Source organism: Alligator sinensis, unplaced genomic scaffold, assembly GCF_000455745.1.
Source record: "Alligator sinensis unplaced genomic scaffold, ASM45574v1 scaffold809_1, whole genome shotgun sequence".
Taxonomy (NCBI): domain Eukaryota; kingdom Metazoa; phylum Chordata; order Crocodylia; family Alligatoridae; genus Alligator; species Alligator sinensis.
Genome location: NW_005841956.1, coordinates 3,164,327 through 3,178,798, shown reverse-complemented (window position 1 = coordinate 3,178,798; position 14,472 = coordinate 3,164,327). Strand labels below are relative to the sequence as shown.

At 43.4% G+C, this 14,472-nt stretch overlaps 1 protein-coding gene across 3 annotated transcripts in view; it reads right to left on the bottom strand.

The window, feature by feature from the left end:
• LOC102378602 (rho GTPase-activating protein 20-like) overlaps positions 1-14,472 on the bottom strand; it is a 53,210-nt gene that overhangs the window by 36,933 nt on the left and 1,805 nt on the right. Inside the window, exon 2 of one of the 3 annotated variants that reach the window (XM_025200138.1) lies at positions 4,174-4,254. The exons of the other annotated variants lie outside the window; for them this stretch is intronic. The gene's annotated coding sequence lies outside the window, so the exon portion shown is untranslated. The remainder of the gene's footprint in view (positions 1-4,173; positions 4,255-14,472) is intronic. 3 annotated transcript variants of the gene reach the window in all.

Below are 14,472 nucleotides of genomic sequence, written 5' to 3'. Positions count from 1 at the left end.
AACCCCTTCATCCCCTGGCCAGCCTCTCGGCAGTACACTGAACCAGGGAGGAGCAGACTGACCCCCTGGGCCTTGTGCCAGCTGGGGCTACTCCAACCTGGCTCAATGTGCTGTGGTCCTGGGAGCACATATAAATGGTGTGCCTGGAGCAATAAACTCCAGAGCAGTAAGCTCCAGAGTTTATTGCTTTGCATTAATATGCACGTGCAGATGCACCCAGAGCTAGATAAAATAATCTGTCCTGAGGCAGAAGGTGTGTCTGCTCTCAACACTCAGAATAGCCAGGAGAACACAACATGGGCAAAAACATTTCATAGCCAGTGGCTTGACCAGGTTTCTTAACATTTTAAAATGATTTCCACCCCCCCCATCCTCAGCTTCCAGATAGATGGCACCTGAGTGTGTTCATACCAGAAGAGGCCATGCTGTGGTAGCATTTGGATGTAGGTAGACAGGGAACGTAACACATAACTAGATAGGGAGACTCAGTTTCAGAGAAAGACGGGCTCATTTTTAAGAGTTCACTTTTAGGACATGACCTATTGGTGCACTAACATCTCATGAGGGTGCAGTTACAGGTTACTTTTAAACTGCTCTAAGTCTGTGGAATATTAGTTGGTTTAAAGTTAGAATAGTTTCAGAGAAGTTCCAAGTTAAGACTTAAAGGCATCTCTGGCTTGCACAACTGGCTTGCCACTGAAAGGCCTGGTGAGCAGGGCATGGCCAGGAGTCAAGACTCTGTCCCTCCTCTGGGACTGGAGCCAGTGGCAGTTAACTGCAGCACAGCATGGATGCTGGGGAAGCATGCCTCACTTGATGCCATGCTCTTGCCATGCTTGGTGCTAGGCAGCCCTTTCCCCCTCCCCCCTAGGAATGCAGGAGACTGGGGAGGGAAGCCATGCCTTCCCTCTACCCCCCCTGCAAGTTCTCTTGGCTAGGGGAGAGCCAGCCAGATGTAGGGCAAAGGCTTAGCTCCACTAGGGGAGAGTGGGGGCTTTGGCTTGGGGCCAGTACCACTCCCTGGGCAGTAGAGCCTGGGAGGGTGGAAAGGTTATTGGGGTCTAGGGGCTGGGAACCATGCATCCTGGGATGCTAGATTACTGCAAATTGGTTATTTTATCTCTGTGGAGCAGAGGAACAATACTGTAGCTCAAGCTAGGTAGAATAGCTCAAAGATAGCCCTCAACTAGTGGCACAACTTTAAGATACTTACTGTACTTAGCACAGCTTAACACCCTTTAATTCTTGGATGCTCTTGTCTTAAGTTCATTCAGAATGGTTTAAAGGTAACCTGTAACACTACTCTCAGTTTGATACAGATCTATGCCATTTTTATTAAACATTTGCTGTTGCAAGAGATGGGACACTGGCCATTGCTAAGATGCTGGCATTTCTAGCGAAAATGCCACTGATTTTATGTCTGGAGTGATCAGAGCTAAACCTCCTTTACAGTTGATATAACTGATAAAGTTTATCACTATGTTTGTTTTTTACTGTGTTAATTGTGGACTTATGCATAACATTTTTATAGATTCGTGATCTGATTTATCATTATATTTGTACTTGATTATGTTAATTATAGGAGTACGAATAATGCCTGTATAAGGTTGGCTGTATTTTATTATTATATTTGCATTCCTGTTATTTTTGTTTAACTTTATATTATGGTTGTATGTCTGTTATGTTGTTTTCAGGAGCATGGCTTTCAGCCAGAATCCTTAATAAATTGAATATGTGTACTCCAAGTATGTGCTAATATATTTTGCTTCTGTCTGAAGATCTTAAACCATTTTATAGAAAGGAATCCATTAAGCCTCACAGCACTTGTGTTATACAGGGGGTTAGTAGTGATGGGCTCACTTTAAAGATGTGGAGACTGAGGCTCAGAAAGGGGTCAGTAGCTTGCACAAGGCAGTAAAAACAAGCAGCAAGGGAACAACAGCTAGAACCCAGCTCTTTTCACTTCACTCCTTCCTCTAGCCATTAAGGTTTCCTTTGATTGTTGTGGGTTCGATTTATGCAAATTCGCTCTTACGCGATGACCCTTCTTATACCTGAAATTCATTATGTGCAAGGTAAATTCACTGTTATGCGATCAGCATAGGTGCGCTCCCCCTCCCCCAGGCAAGGAAGTCTGTGAGCTTGTGAGGGGAGGGGAAAGGGCCGTGAGCGGGGGGGTAAGGGATAAGGGGAGGGATAAGGGCCATGGGGCCGCGGCCTCACTCACTGCAGGCCCTGCTGCAGCTGCTTTGGGAGTGACTGATGTCAGCAGCTTGCAGCCGCTGGGCTGTGCTGTGCCCTGAATGCCCCCGGGCTCCATTTCCCCCCAGGCACTGTGCCCTGAATCCCCTGGTGTGGCATAGCCCAGTGGCTGCAAGCAGGTGGCATCCGCTGCTCCCAGGGCTGCAGCAGGGGTGGGCAGCCACCTGCAGCAGGCCGAGACTAGGCTGGGGCCAGTGGTGGCCCCAGGTTCTTCCTGGTGCTCAGGGTGGGCTGCAGCAATGGGAGGGGGGCTGCTGCCACCCCAAAATTCACCATATCCCTCCGCAACCTGTCCTCCCAGCACTGCTGCTGAGCACTGGGAAGAGCCTGGTGCCACCGCCAGCCCCAGCCCCAGCCTGCAGCGGGCACTGGCCCCAGCCTGCTCCCATCCCCCTGCAGGCTGCTGTATGCCCCTGCTGCAGCCCCAGGAGCGGTGGACACCGCTTGCTTGTTGCTGCTGGGCTGCACTGCACTGCGGGGTTCGGGACATGGTGCAGCCCAGTGGCTGCAGGCAGCTGGTGTTGGCCGTTCCCAGGGCTGCTGCAGCAGGGACTGTGGTGAGTGGGGAGAAGCAGACCAGTGGGGTGAGTGGGGCTGCCGCCTACCCTGAGTGCTGCGAAGAGCCCAGTGCTACCCCTGCTGCAGCCCCGGAAGCAGCAGACGCCGCCTGCTTGCAGCCATTGGGCTGTGCCGCGCCACTCTCCCCACCCCTTCTTTAGCCCCAGCCTCGCTCCCTCCCTGTCGTGGGAATGCATTCCTATGTGTTTCATTGGAAACTGGGTTCTCTTTATGCAAATTCGATTTATGCACCATTCCCTGGGAATGCATTTACCGCATAAATTGAGGGAAACCTGTAGTTACACTCCCATACGCAAAAGTTAGGCACTGTCCCTGCCCCAGGAATTTACATTATCATCTGGAGAGACAATGTTTGGGACAGACAGAGGGACTAGTAATTTATATCACAATAGATTCTTGGCCACTCAAAACTTTCTGTCACAAACTAGGATTGAATTCAGAACACCCTTTTTCAAAAGCACAAGCCCCTGCCACCTGCAAATCTCCCTCAACACTATCAAGCCCATGACACACACTTAAGGAAAGAGAGCAGTGGCACTTAGCAATGCACACTGCTATGAAGGCAACTATTGCCCTTGCTGTTGCCACAAAAAGCTGCTGGTCAAAACACCTTTATATTACCTGGCTAACATCACAGTATTTAAAAACTGACTGGCTATCATTGCCATATTACTTCATGTCAGGTAGGGATATATGTGGTCACTCATTTACTTTTTAATATTTTTCATTTTAATGTTTTGATATTCAATATTTCATGCCCATTTTGCCAAGGGCATATTTTTCTATGCTATAAAGGCAAAACAAAAACCAGCTCATTTTATTAGTTCTCAGAACTGATATTGCCAGCAAACACATATGGTAAAGCATTAACTTTTTCCTGAAAACACTAGGAAGGCTTTTTAACTCTTTAGCCTCTTCTTGAGTCCACAATTAAGCCAACTAATCAAAGAAGGAAGAGTAAATAACACTGGGTGGCCACAGCTTATGTTGGTTAAGGATATGAGTCTCAACCGAGAAAGAGCTGAGCTTAACTTGAACTTAAAGCAAAGAAAATCGGTTGTAAATATTTATCTGAGCTGTTTTAGACAAACTCTTCTTCACATGGTGTTTTACTAATTGTTTTTTCCCTTTTTCCCAAAAGAAACTCAAACCAAACCCAAACATTTCTTAAAATATGCAGTGCCTGATGGTGCTCAGTCACAACAGATGGACGTGCTGTGGGACCCTACCAGTATAAGATGTTCCATATAAAGGAGCTTGGGAGGGAAAGAACTAATTTGCCAATGGCCAAGTGAATTTTCCAGGAGACATGACCGGGAAAAGTTTACTCACATTATTATGCTCTTTGTTGTTGCCTCAGCTCCAGTGGATTATTAGTTCCTGCAGAGATATCCTCAGGATCCCTGGAGCAATCTTAAAAAATGTACACAAAGAAGGGCACCCTTGAAAGAATAATGGCTGTTTTTGCTTCAGGCAATGCTCACACACACTGACCTCTGCTTACAGGTAACACAGACCCTGGGGACATGGGAAGGTTTAGATCCAGATGAAGACAACCTGGTTGGCACCTATGGACGTGTCCAGATGAGCATGGTCATGTGGTATGTGGCACTGCAAACATGTTTGCAGCACCACATGCCATAGAGTCTGGAGGTCTCCATGCCGCAAGGGCATGCTGCCCAAGTGTGTGCTGCTGTTTTTTTCCCTATGGTTTGTTTTTGACCCCTGGATATCCTTGGCTGCAGCTCCGGGAGGCTCCCAGGGCCCAGCCCTCCCCTACATCAGTGTTTCCCAACCTTTTCCAGTCCAAGGCATACTTACATTAATAAACATTTTCCGTGGCACACCTGTTAAAGCATTCCCCACACTCATACCTATTGTAGCTCACTGTCATGGCAAAATTCCACGGCATGCCTGTTCATTTTCGATGGCACACTTTTGTGCTGTGGCACACTGGTTGGGAAACACTGCTCTATGTTACCTGGGGCAAATATACATATTGCTGCATACGAAAGTGCGCGTGGCACAGGCATTCCCTGGGGACAAGAAGTGGTGGTGCAAGGTGCACCGCTGCTACTTGTCCCCAGGGAACCAAACATCCACACACATCTAGACGTACCCTGTGTGTCTAATGACATTGAATTGGATTCCCAGTTCAAGCATCACCAACATTGCAATGTTCTGTTCTGACCGGTTTCTTGTAAACCCAGCTGGACTGTATGGGATGGCTGGGAGTTTAAGAATCACCTTTCACTACAGGGCCCTGCAAGAGACTCTGGGCTTCAGAACTGGTTCATTCTGCTGTAGTATTGTCACATGAGCAGCCTGCCTGCACATCAGCACACAGTGCTGCTTGTGTCTTGGTGCTACGTTACTGGGAGTCCCGTTTAAAACAAATCCAGGACTCTAAATGCCCCGCAGAGTGCCTTTGGGAACTGTAAATGACTTGCAAGCTTAGGTGCAGGTGCTTGCCACCAATCTCTAACTGTGAGCAGGAGTTCACCAGTCCTTAACAGGAGAGCAAGACCAGCTACAACTAGGACTTATTGGTTCTATTGTGTTAGTCGTTAGGAGCTTGGTGGAGCAGGAACCCCTCATGATAGATAACAGATGACTAGATAACAGCTACTGCTTCATTGTTATCTGGTTCCACAGACAGCAAGATGATTCCTGATGAAATAGAGGTACAAGGGAAGCCAAAGTCCAGATATTTCCAGGCTGCAGCCCCTTGGTGCAGTGGTGATGGTAAGAATTTACGATAATTATGGAAGACTTTGCTACTAAAAATATTCACGGCTCTATTTTTCCTGGAAAATCTGAAAGTTCAGCACAAGGGTGTGTGCGCCTATATATTTTAGGACATCCAATTAGAATAGAAGAGCATCCTGTGCAGAAAAATAAAGATACAACAGCCAATTATGTCCTTGACAACTCTTAATGGTTAAATTTAGTTTTAGGATTGTTTATTTCCTTTAACAAGTAGCCAAGTGAGGCCTTATTTCTCAGCCTTATTCCAAAGCTTTTGGATCCAGTTTTTACAGTCTTGCTTGTATTTTTCTGTCTAACTGGGGTATTTCATTCTATTGTATTTTTTTCAGCTCTACGACCCACTTGTTTTGTGGGGAATATGGAGGGGTATATGGTACAGTTTCCCCATAATCCTTAGATTCTATTGCTGTTGCTCACATTCTGTACTGTTATTGCTTAGCACCCAGAGGCCTTAGGGTGCAGACAGAAGTTACATTCATTGCATGGTTGGCTCCCTGAAAGCACTCTACAGCTGTGCCCTCATAGAAGTGCATGGCAGAAGAGCACTTTAAAAGTGCCTGATTGTACGACAGTCTGAACCCTCATTACATGAGGGCTCAGATGAAAGTGTTCTGAAGTAGAGAGCCTTCATTAACATCTGTCAGCCTGTGCTGGGAGCAGGGCTGGGCTGATACAGCGCAGCCCCACCCCCAGTGCTGTCTTCAGAATGGGAGGGGGAGAAGGGACGGGAGGGAGTTCTGTATGGGGCTCCATCAACCCACTCCACCCTCCAGCGCAGGCTAGGCAAACCCAAGATTGAGCTCCTTCTTCTCCCTTCCTCCCCTCCCATTCTGAAGATAGCACTGGATCTGGGGGGTGAGGGGCAGACCTAGGGGAGAATGGCTGTAGCTGCTCCAAACTGGAGCTTAATCTCCAACCCCCTGGAACCAACAGCAAATGTCTGTTGGGTCATGGGAAATGCTGTAACTCATGGTGCTTTGTGTGAAGTGCCATGAGTTACGGCTGGGAACTGCATATCTGTCAGCACCCTTAGTGAGAATTAGGACGTTATATAAACTCAGAATAAAAAATGAACTGCTCCTCCAATGAGGCTATCTTCCTAACGAACAACAGCTTGAACATTTTCCTTCATTTTTCTTGCATGTGTCACTTGTTCAGTGTCTTCAGTTAGAGGATATTTATTTTGGTGAAAGATGAACCTCTTAGTGCTTGAGTCTGATCTCACTGAAGTCAAAGTGTAGCCATTGAGTTCAATGAGATTGGGCCTACTGAATTGGGAGATTACATTCAGATTAGCACCCAGAAGTTTGTCCTCTCTTTATCTGTCTGCAAAGCTAGGCTGTGCTTTTCACCTCCTTATTACAGCAGTGAATCACAAACTGGTTGGCACTAAAGTATTAAAAAATATCTTAGAATGTCCCTATTCTTCCTGCTTTTGGCCAAGTTAGAATACAGCAAAAGAAAGTCCTGGGATGGGATTACATTGCTTTCCCATCTAGCCCTAGCTCAGAAGCCTGCAAGCAGCAGGAAAAGTAAAACAACCTTATCTGGTAAACTTATATGAACATTTTTTTTAACCTGTATGGAGGTCATAAGCTCCTGTAGGCCTGGGTTCAAAGTTTGGACTAGTTCTTACTCTATTTAGATCCTATCCCACCTCCCCATGATCTACATGTATTATCACTTGATATCTCTGAGAATTTCCCACTGTAAACGAATGGTCTATTCTCTCCTGTTGAGCGCACTGTTGTTTTTATAGCATTTGGCCTTGGGTACTAAAGGTCATATGTTTGTTATAGGGTGGTGTAGGTGTTTTGTGTCTTGTGATATGTGAGGTGGAAGGGAATGAGAGTTAATTAACAGTTTCTTGTGATTGACAGTGACTGAACTTGATGGCCCAGATCCCTTGCAGTCCTATTTTGTTGTGCTTTTGCCTTGTACCATTGTATTTACATGCCTCACATGGAATAGCTCATCTTTCTTCACACAAGTCTCTTGTCCTCAAGAAAGGTTTCCCAAATGCGGGCAGACTATCCTTATAGTAAACTTGCTTTATTCTCGTCCCTGACCTCAGGCACATCTGGTTACCTGGGAAACTTAAGAAATGATCTCTTGCTTCTTTAGTTGTGAGTGGGTCTCTGTAGCTTTTCACATGTATGTATTATTTTTACTGCCAAGTCTGAATTCTTTCTGATAATATGCCATGATACAATTTCAGAGCAACTACTGAGAAGCTCTGCATTAAAAAGAAATGCAAACAGACTTTAAAATGTTTAAAGAGGACTGATATTTTGCAATAGAAGCTCCTACTGTAAAGTCGGATGTATATTTAACATTGGGAGGGAACTTATTGGATTTCAGTGTATAAAAATTCATCACTGAGGCCAAAGTAAATCATGAATTGTGGGTTTTTTAATGCAAATAAATATTTGGCAAAATGAAAAGTTTGCATAGCAGCCAAGCTTAAGGGATGGAAGAATGTAACACATTCCTTTGTATCTTTAAAAGTACCCTGTATTTTCTCTTGGTACAATCTTCTCCACGGCTTCTACACTAAAAATAGAAAGGTGTAGACAACTGGACATGAAAGCAGGATTATTTTGTGCCATCATAAGCATGGGATCTGAAGTACAGTCTCAGTCTTGCTTTCCCCCCTTACTGGCTAACAGTGGATGGGGCCCTACATTACCGTATGGTAGAATAGAAAATTATATACCATTCAAGGGAGAAAAGAGGTCTGCAGTGAATATGATGTGAGGCATTAATGCTTCAGGTCCGTTGGACATATGATCCCTTCATCCAACCCACTTCCCCAAGATATCAGATATCTCATGCTCCACCACTAAGATGTCTCTAGAGCTTAGCACGCTGAAGCACCAGCACCAAACGCACTCTATACAGCACCATCAGTGTTACTCAACCCTGCCTTGGGTAAGGCTCAGAGGAAGTTCTATCGCCACAAGTCATTGAATCTGTCAGCTGAGACTACCACGAAATTACTCAGTTAATGCTATTTGTGCTAGTGGGTTGGGTGGTGTGGAGACACTTAACCGTTAGGAACCAGGCTGAGATTCTCCAGCTCATTAGATCCACACATGCTTTCTCCAATTAATAAATATAGCCTTATTCCCCTGCTAGAATTTCCCCAGCTGTATTGCAGATACGTGACTGCATCATGGCTCTTGTGAAAGGTCATGAGGTTTATCTTATGAATGAATTCATTGCAAAGGGAGTTGTTCTGTGGGTGACAAAGTCCTCCTCGCTTCTGCATGACCTGCGAACAGAAACGCAGTGGCCCTGGTACCCATGAGTTTAAGTACATAGTAGATATTCTGACTTTTCTGCATCTCGTGTATTTACATTAGCTAAATTATTTTATTTGCATCTTGGCAATGAAATAGAGCTTGAAGAGAGGCAGCTCTGGGCATCTGGATTTCATTAGAGCTGAACATTAATCCCTTTATGCCTTATAAGCATCACATTAGTGTTATATAGCTTTGGATTTGCTAAATGACACTCTCAAAGCTGGAGAGATGGTGGATAGAAAAATGGACTAATCAGCAGTGACCCTTGCAACACACACACACACCATGAAAGGATCTCTCCTCCTTGCATCACTCTCTCACCTGATACCACCAACCAGTATCTTGATTGCTTGAATATTTACTAGTAATGTCAACCCTTTAAAGCCTCCTTGAAACTTGGGAGAGGCTGAAATTGAAACAGATAATTCAAGTATTTTGAAGGTGGTGGAAAGGAGGGCAGCATATCAGAAGCCAAACTAGGATCCAAACTGCATCAACTCCAATGGAGTTATCACTGTCAGCATAAATAAGAAGAGTATTTGGCCAGAGAGGTTACATTTTTTGCCAGTTTTTGAAGTGCCAGGAGTCATATAAGATGGAACAATAAAAAGCAATTGGAGATACAATATTATGCCGGTAACTCTCAGACCTCCCACTCCACCCTTGGCCTTTCACTGTTGCTTCAAAGTTGCTGGATGAATCCATTCAAAAAAAAGGTGTAAAGAAGAAGTAGGAAATGACTGAGAATGGGACCCTGGGAGATATTAATAATGAAGGAAGGGTGGAGGAAAAGTTGATCAGGGAAATGTAGAGGGAGTGCTCAGAGAAGGCAAAAAACGTTTGAGAGAAAATAGTCCAGAAGGCTGAAGAGGAAAGTGAGCAACAGTGGTCAGTTGAGGTTAGCAAGAAAAGAGCACATGGCATCTGATTCAAAGACTTTGGACTTATTGGCATTGTTTATATCAAAGAGCTTCCACTTTAAAGTGATATAAAGGTAAATTTTGCCCTTAACCTGCTATAATGTGTTGAGAAACAGCAGAATAGGAGATAAAGGACAACCAGTGACTAGACAGTTCTAATGAAGTCCATCACAAGAGACTAATAGTTCTCACAAGAAACTAGCTGCTGCTTTTGATCACAGAAGCTCATACCTAGGTAAAGGTACAGATGAAACTCAAAACCTGAACCACTGAAATGAATGATAAAATCCTATTGATTTCTGTGAAGCTGGAATTTCACCCTAGTTTTTTGTCTGAACAGAAACAACTTCTTCAGTAATACAAACTAAAACAGGCAATTTATGCACTATTAATGTTCAATATGAAGATACACTAGTTGAGGGCAGGAAGAATTTTGCTGCAGGGATGGACTTGCACAGAGTGGCACTGTGAAGAAGGGAATATCTTTTTCAAAATACATCTATTAAATGTTTTGCATTCAAAAGCTTGTCCCATTGGACTAGATGATAACTGGTCCAATAAAATATATCATCCTAAGAAATCCTTGCCTTCACTCTATTGGCCATTCTTGAAGAAAGGATGCCAGACTGTGGGACTATGGGGTTGCTTTGGTGTACCAACTCCTATGTCTCAATTCTTGGTGTGACATGAAAAAGGTTATCAATGGGCAACAGAAAAAATATTCTATTTAATGACAGTTCTGCTTCTACTCTTACTTTATTGTCCATCTTCTACTTTTCCATGTTTTAATTTTTTTCAATCACTCTGACCATATGGGTGAAAACAGGATGGATGGGGTAAAACTGGGCACAGTACTGTAGCACATTATGGGATGCAGATGGCTCCAGAATGAGGGAAACAAACCTCCCTGGAGAAGTTTGCTGATCTCCATCACTGGGGTAACATAACTCCACATTTAAATCACTCCCTCAGGGGTTTTGCTTGGATTAGTTTTCTTTTCTCTGAGCTCTTTGCAACCTGACAACATTTCTTGTACAGAGGTGTCCAGAACCAAATATAATATTGCAACTGCATTTGCACCAGAAGGACTATATTCAGAGACGGGATAGCAGTCATTTAGTTGCTCCTGCTTGTTATAGTTGTTATATTCTAGGCATGCTAAATAGCTTCTCTAGGTCTAAGTAGCAGTCACCCCTCACTTTCCCCTCCCTTCGCTGGCTCACTCACACCCACCCAGCCACAAAGCTCTTTGGCTTGCAGCTTCTTCGATAACGCCCACAGGCAACTCCAAAAGCAAAGCAAAACAGATATTTCAATGGCAATTATAAAAAATAAGGTTTATCACAAAAACATTCTGTTTTCTTTCTGATTTTCTCTCTCCCCCATTGCAGGCGTGACCCCACCCTGCCTGTTTTCAGCGGGAGTAATTGTGGGCACCGGGTTTTGGAAACTTTCTCGGTCACTTTTCAAATCCTTATCTGAACAGCTTGTTTGTTCACTGCAGGAGGGTGGGGGGATGAGTAGGGTGAGAGAACAGGGCGAGAGAAATAGAGTCATAGACCCTCCCTCATATTATTCATCCTCCTTTCCCCTCTTTAAATCACAGTCTCTTACAAGCTCCATGGAACTGGAAAACAAGAAATAGCATTGCTTCCCTATCACAAAGACTGAAAAATTACCCTGGAAATATCAACCTCCCAGCAATGATGGGCATGGTCATGTATTTCTGCCCTGCAGGTTTTCCACATGCCAGTAAAAGGCATGTGTGATGCCTTGGGATACGGTGAAAAGGGTACCTCTAACCACAGGCACACAAAGATAGGAATTTGACAACTGCATCTCCATCTGCTATCTAGAGACAATGATATACAGATCAGGCCACTTCGTAGGTACCATTTCTAGAAGACCACCCCTAAATGTTATTGGCCAACCACTGGACTAGCACCACTTGACAGAGAAACTGGCTGATTTGCCCAATGATGCTACATGGAGATGGGAGTTCTGGAAGGAGTAGTAGTGTACTCTAGGTGTGAACAGTATGGGAGTGAGTGACTGTGTGTAAGGTAGGTGTATATGGGAATGTACAGGGGTGTGTGCTGGTACAAGGTGGTATAGGTGTAAACGTGTGTGTTTGTGAGTGTATATGTGTATTGATGTAATAGAGATGTATGAAGATATGACTGAATTGAGGTAGACAAAGAAATGAGTGTCAGGTGTGGGTATGCTAATATAGTACATTCTCCATGATTGCGTTTAGGTCTGAGAGGCTGTAACCTGCATAACTGTCTGTCTGAGCACAGCAGATGAGCAGTTTCCTCTTTCCTTTCTGGTAGCAGATGCTGGTTGTATATAAATAAGCCATTTGAAGCAGACCAGAACAATCAGTAACCAGACCCAGTGCTTTCCCTAAAGGTGCCCCTGTATGAAAAAGTGCTAGCTTGCTAATAAACCATTTTTTAAATGCACATATTTTGAAAAGTGAGAATCTCATATAATATATGGATGAGGACCAATCCTCTTCATGGCTAATCAAAGGGTGGCTCTAGATCTTCAGGCTGCTATCATTTAATATACTCCCCAAAACACATCCTGAGCAATTTTCATTTAGGATAGAAGCTTTTGGACTGAAATCCAGATAGCAGGATGAACCATAAGACACTAGACCAGGCAATGTCAGCAGCTTCTTGTTCCCAACGCCTGCGGAGCTAGACACAATGAAGTGATGCAAACAGGTGAAGAAATCAGGCGTTCAGATACTGATCTCAGCCTTCTGGCATCTTATAAGCCCATAAGAGAAAGCTTATAGGAACCTAGAGTATACAGCATGGAGTAAAAGCTAAGCCTCCTTCAGTATTAATCCTCAGGAAGACTCTATAGAGCATTTGAAAACACTTAACATTTAGTTGTTAAAATCCACGGAGGAGCCAGAAACTGATGACAGTTGTGTCACCCATGCTGTCTGTGCGCTTAAAAACAACAGAAGGATTTAGCGCAGAAAAGTTTGCCACATGGTTCAAGCTTTAATAACACAGCTCAAAGTTAAATAGCAATTCTCTAAAGACAAACTCAAAGCTGCGTATAAAAGCAAACTTGATACATGTACATTTTTCAGAGTCACCAGAGGGTGCAATTACAAAGAATCTTTCAAGAGCTGTTTAGTGTTTAAATGACTGTACAGACAGCTAGATCTTAGAGAAATGCAGATTTTTAGTGGCTTGTTGGAAGGGGGGGTGAGTTGGAAAAGTGTGTGTGTATTACTAGTGATGTTCCTTCCTGCCTTAGTGCGTCGTTGACTGAATCCATTATTAGCTGCAGGGCAACTCTTGTCGTATACAGTCATGCAAGCCAGGAAAAACATCACATAGGGTCAACACATTACATTATCTAAGGCATGTTAGATTGCTAAAGCAATATTTTGGGGGGGGGGGATACTGGGTACTATGTCAGTTCAGAGTTTGGACATATTATAAAGTATATGATTTGGCTTTTGTTCATAATCTATACCCTTATTACTCGTGCTTTTGTTAATTAAAAAAAAATTACTAAAACCATAGAAAAATAAGCTGGTAGCAGACAGCTGCAGAGCTCTGATGTATTTTTAGCAGCTCAGAGGATAAAAATCAGTTCATAGTAACCATGTACTTGCAGGACATCAGGACAAGGCATATGTGCCCTTGCTTGTCCAACTATCCAGCTACTGCCCATGATCTAGTGGCAAAGAAAATGTGCTCAGGATCCTGGTCCCTCATACACATAGGTAGTGTACAGTAGGTACTATCAACCTAACAGAATTGGGAAGCTAAATTAGAGGCATTAGAAGATGCAGAATCCTACTAGGAAAATGAACATTTTCATAAAGACCATTCAAAAGATAGGAGGGGACAGAAAAGTTCTCTAGGAAGGATATGCTCCTAAAAGCTTTCAGAGAAGCAAATGCAGATGGCCATCTCTTCTCCTTCCCATGCTGGGCTCTCAGACCTTTAACTGAATCTTTAAAAAATGAACCTGGCACTTGCAATGATACAGGACTCTAGATTTCATAGCACTTTAGGAAGCCCTCGAGTCCCTTTGCAAATGACAGGGTTTTTTTACCTTCTCAAGATCACTGCTAGGTAGGCAATTAGTATTATTATTAGAGAGTGCCAAAAAACTTTTGTTCAAGCAGTTTTCTGTTGACTGCTTTAAAAATTCTCTCAGAAGAAAACTGACATAAAAATAAAATATAATAAAAATGTGCAGAAAAACTGTATTTCATAAAATGATAGAGTGCTGTTCATCTGAGAGCCCCAACCTTTCATTTGAAATAGTATGCTATTATTATTTCATATTTTTATTTTATATTATTTCATGACAATACCATGCCAGTAGCCTATGCTATTATTTTTTCTGATATTGTATTTTTAAAAACAAAGGGCAGCTTCTATGCAGCACTCATTAAAACATCTTATTCTTTCTGGATCAAAGTGACTTCCATTTCATTATAATTAAATGCAGGTTAAGAGAGAATATTTCAATGCATGCTAAGTAGCAGCTGCTCTTGATATTAAAAATATAAAAATAAATACAATAAAATAATAATAGACCATTCCAACTCATGTGATGTCATGAAAAAATATAAGAATGAAAACCCCATGCAA